Consider the following 12,022-nt stretch of genomic DNA (forward strand, 5'->3'; position numbering starts at 1 on the left):
AGGGGCCGTCACAACCTCGCAGGAGGCGTCGCAGCTTCGCAGCCTCACGCAGCCTCACAGGGGGCGTCGCAGCCTCGCAGGGGCCATCGCAGCCTCACGCAGCCTCGCAGGGAGCGCCGCATCCCACATTGGGGGTGAAGGTGTGAGACAGAAGCTCCTCTTGCTATCTCTCCTGCTGCTCCCTTGTGTATCACCAATGCTTTAAGTTTCTGAGAGCAGTCTGCAGGTGCTGGGCATCATACTTTAACTGGTCAACATGAGGTTTGGCATTCTGTCTTTTGTTGGGAGGCTCCTTGCTGGACAAAATCTCCAGGCGTTCTAGCTGGCTGAATATCTGGTATGCTTGCCTGGATTTTGTTTTCTAATAAGTGCACAGACTGCTTGTCTGCTGTCTCCCGACGTCCCATGTGAGACTGGATCTGGTGGACCTGCTTGTGAGTTTGCTGGTACAGCGGTTCCATGTCCCCGGCCCAGCCGGGTCTGGCTCTGGCTTCCTCCGAACCTGAGTCTGCTTCTTGAGTGTGTCCCTTATGGATGCAAGGAGTTGAAATCTGCAGTTTGTTGGGTTAGGCTGCAAAAGCACAGGTGGTTCCTTTTGTGCCAGCTTGGGTGGGGATGTAAATTGAATAGGGCGGGGTCTCAGGGAATCACCAGGGCGGAGCAAACAGCAATGGTGTCTCCGTGACTCCTTGCCTCTCCGTGACTCTGCGTCTCCACGTCCCCAAGTGCCAGTGAGCAGCTCCACAAGAAAGCCACCCTTGCTCTCCGACCCGTTGCAAGTCAGTCCCACCAGTCCCCATAGGGGACTGGGACCTCAGAATCCCGCCCCAAACAAGCTCAGTGGATTCGAGAGCTTGTATCCCCTTCCGATTGAAAAAACTGCATCCAGTTACAGCCCGCCTGGCACGGGAATCCGTACCTCTGTTCTTGGCATCTCTGCACCTCCTACTCAGTCTCAGTGCACTTCTTTCTTTCCTTCCAGTTGTAGAACTTCCAATGGGCCAGCTTTCCCATGGTTCTGAATGATAGCTGTTTTGTCTTATAGTTGGTAGTTTCAATGCTGTTGTGGGAGGCAGCATGCACAGGTCTATACCTTATGCCACCATCTTGATTCCAGTTGCTCCTGTTCTTAAGGGAAATGCTTTTAGTTTTTGCCCATTGAGTATTATGTTGACTGTAGGTTGTCATAAATGGCCTTTATTATGTTGAGGTATGATCCCTCTATTCACCCTTTACTGAGAGTTTTCTTTTATTGTTTTATTGCTTAAAGTATTACAAAGGGTATTACATATGTGTCCTTTTTACCCCCCCCCCCCCCGCCCTTGACAATCCCCTGGCCTCCCCTACCCCCCAGTGTCTTATGTCCATTGGTTATGCTTATATGCATGTATAAAAGTCCTTCAGTTGATCTCTTACCCACCTCTATCCTGCCCCCCAACCCTCCCTGGCCTTCCCGCTGCAGTTTGACAATCAGTTTGAGGCAGCTCTGCCTCTGTATCTATTATTGTTCATAAGTTTATAATGGTCTTTATTATCCATGAATGAGTGAGATCATGTGATATTTTTCCTTCATTGACTGGCTTATTTCACTTAGCACAATGCTCTCCATTTCCATCCATGCTGTTGCAAATGGTAAGAGTTCCTTCTTTTTTACAGCAGCATAGTATTCCATTGTGTAGATATACCACAGTTTTCTAATCCATTCATCTACTGATGGGCACTTAGGCTGTTTCCAGATCTTACCTATGGTGAATTGTGCTGCTATGAACATATGGGTGCACATATACTTTCTGATTGGTGTTTCTGGTTTCTTGGGATATATTCCTAGAAGTGGGATCACAGGGTCAAATGGGAGTTCCATTTTTAGTTTTTTGAGGAAACTCCATACTGTCTTCCATAGTGGCTGCACCAGTCTGCATTAACACCAGCAGTGCACGAGTGTACCTTTTTCTCCACATGCTCTCCAGCACTTGTCATTTGTGGATTTGTTGATGATAGCCAGTCTGACAGGTGTGAGGTGGTACCTCGTTGTTGTTTTGATTTGCATCTCTCAGATGATTAGTGACTTTGAGCATGTTTTCATTTGTCTCTTGGCTTTCTGAATGTCCTCTTTTGAAAGGTATCTATTTAGTTCCTTTGCCCATTTTTCGATTGGATTGTTTATCTTCTATTTGTTAACTTATACGAGTTCCCTATAAATTTTGGAGATTAGGCCCTTATCAGATATGACGTTGGCAAATATGTTTTCCCACACAGTGGGCTTTCTTGTTGTTTTGTTGATGGTTTCTTTTGCTGTGCAGAAGCTTTATATTTTGATGTAGTCCCATTTGTTCATTTTCTCTTTAGTTTCAAGTGCTCTAGGAGCTGTATCAGTGAAGAAATTGCTTTGGCATATGTCTGAGATTTTGTTGCCTTTGGATTCTTCTAGAATTTTTATGGTTTCCCATTGTACACTTAAGTCCTTTATCCATTTTGAGTTTATTCTTTTGTATGTTGTAAGTTGGTGGTCTAGTTTCATTTTCTTGCATATATCCGTCCAATTTTCCCAACGCCATTTATTGAAGAGACTATCTTGGATCTATTGTATGTTCTTGCCTCTTTTGTCAAATATTAATTGAACATATTGGTTCAGGCCGATTTCTGGGTTCTCTATTCTATTCCATTGATCTATATGTCTGTTCTTGTGCCAGTACCAGGCAGTTTTGGGAACAGTGGCTTTGTAGTACAGCTTGATATCTGGTATTGAGATCCCTCCTTCTTTGTTCTTTTTCAGGATTGCTGCAGCTAATTCTGGGTCTTTTTTCATTCCAGATGAATTTTTGGAGCGTTCGTTCTAGATCTGTGAAGTATGCCGTTGGTATGTTAATGGGAAGTGCGTTGAATATATAGACCACGTTGGGTAGTATGGACATTTTAATGATGTTGATTCTACCAATCCATGAACACGGCATGTTCTTCCATCTGTTTCTGTCTTCCTCTATCTCTTTTTTCAACGTCCTGTAGTTTTCTGAGTAGAGGTCTTTTACCTCTTTAGTTAAGTTTATTCCTAGGTAGCTTAATTTTTTTGGTACGATGGTAAATGGGATTGTTTTTTTAGTCTCTCTTTCTGTAAGTTCACTATTGGTGTATAGAAATGCCATAGATTTCTTGACATTAATTTTGTATCCTGCTACATTGCTGAATTCATTTATTAAGTCTAATAGTTTTTTGATGGAGTCTTTAGGGTTTCTTATGTACAATATCATGTCATCTGAAAATAAGGACAGCTTGACTTCTTCATTTCCAATTTGGTACCTTTCATTTATTCTTCTTGTCTAATTGCAATGGCTAATACTTCCAGTACTATGTCGAACAGGAGTGCTGAGAGTGGGCATCCCTGTTTTGTTCCTGTTCTTAGGGGAAATGGATTTAGTTTTTGCCCATTGAGTATGATGTTGGCTGTGGGTTTGTCATATATGGCTTTTATTATGTTGAGGTATGATCCTTCTATTCCCACCTTGTTGAGAGTTTTTATCAAGAAAGGGTGTTGGATTTTGTCAAATGCTTTTTCTGCATCAATTGATATGACTATGTGGTTTTTTTCTTTCAAATTGTTTATGTGATATATCACGAATATTGATTTGCGGATATTGTACCATCCTTGCATCCCTGGGATTAATCCTACTTGGTCATGGTGTATGATCTTTCTGATGTACTGCTGGATCCGATTTGCTAGAATTTTGTTGAGGATTTTGGCATCTATGTTCATTAGGGTTATTGGCCTGTAATTCTCTTTCATTGTCTTGTCTTTACCTGGTTTTGGTATTATGGTGATGCTGGCTTCATAGAATGAGCTTGGAAGTGTTCCTTCCTCTTGAATTTTTTGGAATAGTCTGAGGAGGATAGGTTTTAGTTCTTCCTTGAATGTTTAGTAAAACTCCCCTGTGAAGCCGTCTGGTCCTGGGCTTTTGTTTGCTGGAAGCTTTTTGATGACGGCTTCAATTTCTTCCATAGTTATTGGCCTATTGAGATTTTTAGATTCTTCCTGATTGAGTTTTGGAATGTTATATTTTTCTAGGAATTTGTCCATTTCCTCCAGGTTGTGTAGTTTGTTGGAGTAGAGTTGTCCATAGTATTTTTTAACAATCATTTGTATTTCTGTGGTGTCTGTTGTTATTTCGCCTCTTTCGTTTCTGATTTTATTTATTTGGGTCCTCTCTCTCTGCTTCTTGGTGAGTCTGGCTAGAGGTTTGTCAATCTTGTTTATCCTTTCAAAGAACCAGCTCTTGGTTTCATTGATTTTCTGTATTGTTTTTTTGGTCTCTATGTCATTTATTTCTGCTCTAATCTTTATTATCTCCTTCCTTCTGCTCACTCTGGGCTTTTCTTGTTGCTGTCTTTCTAATTCTTTGAGTTGTAGAGTTAGATGATTTACTACCATTTTTTCTTGTTTTTTTTTGAGATAGGCCTGTAGAGCTATAAACTTCCCTCTCAGGACTGCTTTCATTGTGTCCCAAAGGTTTTGGATTGTTGTGTTTTCATTGTCATTAGTCTCCAGGATGTTTTTAATTTCTTCTTTGATCTCATTGGTAACCCAGTCAATATTTAATAACATGCTATTCAGCTTCCAAGTGTTTGAGTATTTTTGGGCTGTTTTTATTGTAGTTTATTTCTAATATTATGCCATCGTGGTCTGAGAAGATGCTTTTTATGATTTCAATCTTCTTGAATTTGGGGAGACTTTGTTTGTGACACAATATGTGCTCTATTTTTGAATCTGTCCCTGGAGCACCTGAGTGGAATGTATATTCCGTGGCTTTGGGGTGAAATGTTCTGAAGATGTCAATTAAGTCCATCTGATCTAGTGAGTCATTTAGGCTTGCTGTATCTTTGCTGATTGTTTGTCTAGAAGATTTATCCAGGGATGTCAGTGGTGTATTAAAGTCCCCTACTATGATTGTATTGTTGTCGATCTCTCCTTTGATATCTTCCAGGATTTTTTTTAATGTATTTTGGTGCTCCTGCATTGGGTTGCATATATGTTTACCAGGGTTATATCTTCTTGTTGTATTAATCCCTTTAGTATTATGAAGTGGCCTTCCTTATCTCTTGTTATGGCCTTCACTTTGAGGTCTATTTTATCTGATATAAGTATGGCTACCCCAGCTCTTTTTTTCATTTCCATTTGCCTTAAAGATATTTTTCCATCCCATCACTTTCAGTCTGTGTGAGTCCCTTCTAATGAGGTGGGTCTCTTGTAGACAGCAAATATATGGGTCATGTTTTTTTATCCATTCAGCCACTCAATGTCTTTTGATTGGACCATTTAGTCCATTTACGTTTAAAGTTATTATTGAAAGTTACTTGTTTGTAGCCATTTCTTTTTTTGTGTGGTTGTTTTCTTTCTGAGCTTTTTATTTCTTCTTTTTACACCAGTCCCTTTAGCATTTCTTGCATTGCTGGCTTGGTGGTGATAAACTCCCTTAGCCTTTTTTTGTCTGTGAAGCTTCTTATTTTTCCTTCAATTTTGAATGATAGCCTGGCTGGCTAGAGTATTCTTGGATTCAGTCCTTTGCTTTGCATCACTTTGTAAATTTCCTTGCATTCTTTCCTGGCCTTATGTGTTTCTGTTGAGAAATCATTTGATAATCTAATGGGAGATCCCTTAAATGTAAGTTTCCATCTCTCTCTTGCAGCCTGTAAGATTCTCTCTTTGTCCTGAACATTTGCCATGGTAATTATGATGTGTCTTGGTGTGGGTCTTTTCGGGTTCACGTTGTTTGGGTTCTCTGGGCTTGTGTGACTTTTTTCTTCCCCACCTCAGGGAAGTTTTCTGATATTATTTCTTCTAATAGGTTTTCTAATCCTTGTTCATCCTTCTGTTGTTCTGGTACTCCTATTATTCGTATGTTGTTTCGTTTCATGTTGTCCCAAAGCTCCCTTAGACTCTCCTCCTGCCTTTCAATTTTTTTCTCCAATTGCAGTACATTTTGGGTGTGTTTTGTTTCCTTGTCTTCTAATTCACTAATTTGGTCCTCTGCTTCTACTAGTCTACTCTTGATACTTTCAATGGTGTTTTTTATTGAAGCTATATCCCTCTTCATTTCTTCTTGGGTCTTACATAAGTTATTCATCTTTTCATCTGTTTCTTCTTGCTTCTTGCATAAGTTGTTGATTTTTTCCTCCATCCGGTTTATGCTCTCTAGGACCCTTATTCTGAATTCTTTTTCTGTCATGTTGCATGCCTCTGTATCGCTTAGCTGCTTTTCTGGCGAGCCCTCCTTTTCTTTCCTTTGGGGGTTTTTTGTCTACCCATGTTTGATCTCACTGAGATATCTAGTTGTTGAGTCATTCAGTGGCACCTCCCTGGGTGGCAGTGGCTCCTCGGGCTGCGGTTGCTCCTTGGGCGGTTGTGGTAGCAGCTGCTCCTCCGTTGGTAGCAGGTCCTCTGGTGGGTGCTGTTCAGAGCTGTGGTGGCTCCTCTGGCTGGTTGGGGGAGTCTTCACACACAGCAACTGTTCCTCAGACAGAGCGTGTGGTGATCAGGAGGCCCCTGTTGTTTGGATCTGCTTTCTGTGGGGAGAAGCAGGGCTCGTCTGAGTTTACGTAGTCGCGCTGCTTGAGAGCCGTTGCTTCTGGGTTAGTAGCCGATCTCTGGATGCCGGTAACAGCCACTCAAGATGGCATGGTCTCCACGCCGGCTCTCCGGGAGAGGTTTCAGCCTCAATCTCTAACTGTCCCCTTTTTCTAGGAGTCCTCTGTCTTTTCTGGATGAAGACTGTCTCTCAGCTGAATCTCCTCTGCTTATTTGGGCTGTATGTTACCCGTTTCACCTGCTCGCCCTTATCTGCTCTGGGACAAGGCACTGACACGTCCATCTAAACCTCCACCAATTTTCTCCCTCTACTGAGAGTTTTTATCAAAGAATGGTACTGGATTTTGTCTAATGCTTTTTCTGAATCTATTGATATGATTATGTGGTGTTTATCTTTTAATTTGTTTATGTGATGCATCACATTTATTGATTTGCGGATATTGTACCAGCCTTGCATCCCTGGAATAAATCCCACTTGATCATGGTGTATGATCTTTTTAATATATTGCTGGATCTGATTTACTACTATTTTGTTGATGATTTTAGCATCTGTGTTCATCAGGAATATTGGCCTGTAGTTGTTGTGTGTTTGTTTTTTTTTTCTTGTAGTGTCTTTATCTGGTTTTAGAATTAAGATAATGCTGGTTTTGTAAAAATATCTTGGAAGTGTTCCTCCCTCTTGGATTTTTTTGAATAGTTTGGGGAGGATAGGTGTTAATTTTTCTTTGAATGGTTGGTAAAATTCACCTGTACATCTATCTGGTCCCTGACTTTTGTTTGCTGGGAGTTTTAAAATTATTGCTTCAATTTTATCAGTTGTTATTCACCTACTCAGGTTTTCTGATTCTTCCTGATTCAGTTTTGGAAGACTGTATGTTTCTAGGAATTTTGTCCGTTTTTCCCAGGTTGTCCAGTTGTTGACATATAGTTGTTTGTAGTATTTGCTTACAATCCTTTGTATTCCTTATTATATTGACTCTTTAGTTTCTGATTTTATTTATTTGGATCCTCTATTTTTGTTTCTTAATGAGTCTGGATAGGGGTTCATCAATCTTGTTTATCTTTCCAAGAACCAGCTCTTGGATGTATTGATCTTTTGTACTGCTTTTTGTTGTTGTTTGTTTGTTTTTAGTTTCTATCTCATTTATTTCTGCTCTGTTCTTTATTATTTTCTTCCTCTGGGTTTTTCTTGCTGTTCTCTTTTCATTCATTTAGTTTTAGGGTTAGATATTTTATTAGTCCTTTTTATTATTTCTTGAGGCAGGCCTGTAGAGCTATGAACGTCTCTCTTAGGACTGCTTTTGCCATGTCCCATAGGTTTTGGGTTGTTGTGTTCATTTTCATTTGTTTCCAGGAAGATTTTATTTCTCCGTGGTCTAATTGGTAACCCATTCATTGTTTAATAACATGCTATTTAGACTCCATATATTTGAGTGCTTTTGAGATTTTTTTAAATTGTAGTTTATTTCTAACTTCATGCTATTTTGATTTGAGAAGATGCTTGATATTATATCAATATTCTTGAATTTGTATAAATTTGTTTTGTGCCTAACATGTGGTTTATCTTTCAGAATGTCCCATGTGTGCTTGAGAAGTATGTATATTCTGTTCCTTGGAGTGAAATGTTCTGTAAATATCAGTTAGATCCATCTGATCTAGTATGTCATTTAAGGCCTCTGTTTCCTTGTTGATTTTTTGTCTGAAAATCTATCCAGTGATGTCAGTGGGATATTAAAGTCCCCTACTATGACTGTATTGCTGTCAATCTCTCCTTTAAAGTTCTTCAAGAGTTTTTTATGTATGTGGTTGCTCCTACATTTGGGTGCATATATCTTTTCAAGGATTATATTTTCTTGTTGAATCATTTCCCTTTAGTATTATGAAGCGGCCTTCTTTGCCTCTTGTTATAGTTTTTGTTTTGAAGACTTTTTTTTATCTGATATGAGTTCTGTTACCCCAGCTTATTTTTCCTTTCCATTTGCATGTAATATTTTTTTCCATTCCATTCCTGTGTATATCTTTTGTTCTGAGGTGGGTCTCTTGTAGACATCATATAGTTGTGTCATGTTTTTGTATCCATTCAGTAGCACTTTGTCTTTTGATTGGAGCATTTAATCCATTTATATTTAAGGTTATTATTGATAGGTATTTATTTATTGCCATTTTTATTTTCTTGTGCCTATAATCATTTATCTCTCCTTTTCTTCTTCTTCTTCAAGCAGTCCCTTTAACATTTCTTGCATTGCTTGTTTGGTGGTAATTTACTACTTTAACCTTTTTTGTTTTTTGGTCTGGAAAGCTTTTTATTTTATCTTCAATTTTCAATGATAGCCCCACTGGATACAATAGTCTTGGATTTAGACTTTTGCTTTTCATTACTTCAAGTACTTCAGGCCACTCCCTTCTGACCTGAAATGTTTCTATTGAGAAGTCAGTTGACATTCTAATGGGAACTCCTTTTCTGTCTCTTTCTTGCTGCCTTTAATATTCCTTTTTGTCTTTAACATTTGCCATTTTATTTATGATGATTCTAGGTGTAGGTCTCTTTAGGTTCCTCTTGATTGGGACTTTCTGTGCCTCCTGAACTTGTGTGACATTTTCTTTCACCAGATTGGGGAAGTTTTCTGTCGTTATTTCTTTAAACAGGCTCTCCGTTCCTTGCTCTCCCACTTCCCCTACTGGTGTTCCTATAATGCAGATATTGTTACATTTCATGTGTTCCAGAGCTCCCTTAAGCTATCTTCCTGCTTTTTAATTATTTTTTTCCAATTGTTGCTCTAATTGACTATTTATTTCTACCTTGACTTCCAAATTGCTGATTTGATCCTCTGTTTCATTCAATCTACTTTTAATACCTCCCAGTGGTTCTTGATGTCAAATATATCATTCTTCATTTCTGTCTGTTCCTTGTTAATGGCCGCTGTTTCCCCTTTCATGCTGTTATAATTTGCACTAAGTTCCTTAAGCACCTTTATAACCATTGCTTTGAACTCTATGTCTAATAGGTTGTTTTCCTCCATTTCATTTAGTTCTTTTTCTGAAGATCCCTTCTTTTCTCTCATTTGGAGGTTGTTTTTGTTGTCTCCCCATTTTAGCTGTCTCTTTATAGTTGCTTCTATGTATTAGAACTGTTGTGCCTCCCGTCTTTGTGGGAGAATGTAGAAATTATCTTGAGGGGTCCAGAGGTGCAGTCTCTTTGTTCATCTGAGCTGGATGCTCTGGGAGTGCCCCTTGTGTGCGTTATTTGGGCTCTCCTATTCTAACTGGGACTTGATTATTGATGTCCTGTTCATGAGAAAGGTCTCCCCTCTGACTTGCTGCCAGTGAGGTTGGGGCTTGCTGGATTTTGCTTTGATGTTGTTGAATATGGTCCCTTGATGTATCTAACTATCCCTCACTCACACACACACACCATGCACATCCACACACACACTCCCCTCTCACTCACTCACACTCTCTCCCTTACCTCTGTCCTGTTGGCTACCCTGTTGAACCTTCATTATCATTTAAAATAAATTAATGCATAAACATTTATTTTTTTCAGCTCTAATTTCTATTACTATAAATATTGATAGGTATACACACATGCAGCAGCTCTGGGTCAGCAATAATTTGTTAAAGTGTTAAGGGGTCCTGAGCCTTGGATATTGGAGGCCTGCTCCTGAGACATTGCTATTGATTTGAGTTCCTCCACTGGTCCAAAGGCAGTAAATAATAAAAATAGGAAGCAGATGCTGAGCCTTTCCTATGCACCAGGCCCCAGTCTAGGGCTTGAGAAGGTCATCTCATGGAGTCCCAACACCAGCCTTAGGAGAAAGGGACTTGGAGACAGGAGGACCCAGGCTGAGTTTCCACGACCTGAAGAGGTTGTGGGGCTAGTAAGTGGCAGAGTCAAGACTGAAATTCAGGCAGTCTGACCTGAGAGGCCTCCTGCCCCAAACCCCACCATCTCTGCCCTTCCCTGTGCCTAGGTTTGCTAGATAAAATACAAGGTGCCCACTGAAATTTGAATTTCAAATAAGCAAAACCAACAAAATGTGGTACAAGTATGTACCAAATATTACATGGGATGTACTTATACTGTAATAAGAATAACTTGTTTATCTAAAATTCAAATTTAACTAGCATCCCACCCCCACCTCCCATGCCCCATAGCTAGTCAGGCCTCCTTTGAGAGTTGTCCCAGAACTGCTGCAATCTACTTATCCAACCCCTACCCCCTGCCATCCCCCAAAGCAAACTTTCTTCCTTCTGCCTTGCACCTCCCCCTCCCCTTACTGGGGAACAGGGAAGGACTGCATTCTCAGTGGCCTAGGCTCTGAGCCTCGCTGGCCTCCAGCAGGGGATGGGCTGGAGAATTGCCACTCAGCAACAGGATCCTGAATGTCTGCAGGTCCTGGGGCTATCCCCCATCACATCGACACCATTTTATAGGAAACTGAGGCCTGGCTCCCAGGGCCTGTCATTTAGCACTTTATTAGGCACCAGGAAACTGCATTCTGAAATGTCAGGCCTTCCTCCCTATAGAACATCTGTCTTCTTCTGCCCAGAACAGCCTCCAGCTGACTGCTGAGTCAGGGAACCATCGTGGATTTTTTCACTTAATATATAATTACTTCCTTGAGTAAGATCCTATCTTCACCAAACTGGCCCCCTTCTTTTTTTTTTTTTTTTTAAATACATTTTATTGATTTTTTTTTACAGAGAGGAAGGGAGATGGATAGAGAGTTAGAAATATCGATGAGAGAGAAACATCAATCAGCTGCCTCCTGTACACCCCCTACTGGGGATGTGCCCACAACCAAGGTACATGCCCTTGACCAGAATCGAACCTGGGACCCTTCAGTCCGCAGGCCGATGCTCAATCCACTGAGCCAAACTGGTTAGGGCAAACGGCCCCCTTCTTGGCTGTTTCATATTTTTTTCTCTGACCTCTGAGAGGATGATTAATTAATGTGGTTGAGCACCAACTACAGGCAGAGAAGACTTTGGGTGTCAAGAATCCCAGCAAATGGCTCAGGAGAGAACTTAAGATTGGGGTTCAGACAGGGCAGTAGAATCATCAAGAGCATAGAGGTTTGGGTTCAGACACTGTGAGCTGTGTGATCCTGGGCAGGTTGCTTAACCTCTCTGAGCCTCTGCTTCCTCATTACTATTGATTGTTAGTATGTGTTAGCCTGCCCTTTTCTAAGCACTTTCACACATTCTCTCATGTAATCCTCGCAATATAAGGTAGGTACTGTTAACAGCGTTGGTATATGACTTCCCTAGGCCTGCTGTGACACAGTCCCACAGACTGGATGGCTTAAACAACACAAATCTATCTCCTCACTTCTGGAGGCTAGAAGTTCAAGATCAAGACATCAGCAGGATTAGTTCTTTGAGGCTGTGAGGAGAATTGGTTCTGTGTCTCTCTCCTTGGCTCATAGATAGCCGTCTTCTCTTCTC

This window comes from Myotis daubentonii, chromosome 3, assembly GCF_963259705.1.
Source record: "Myotis daubentonii chromosome 3, mMyoDau2.1, whole genome shotgun sequence".
NCBI lineage: Eukaryota > Metazoa > Chordata > Mammalia > Chiroptera > Vespertilionidae > Myotis > Myotis daubentonii.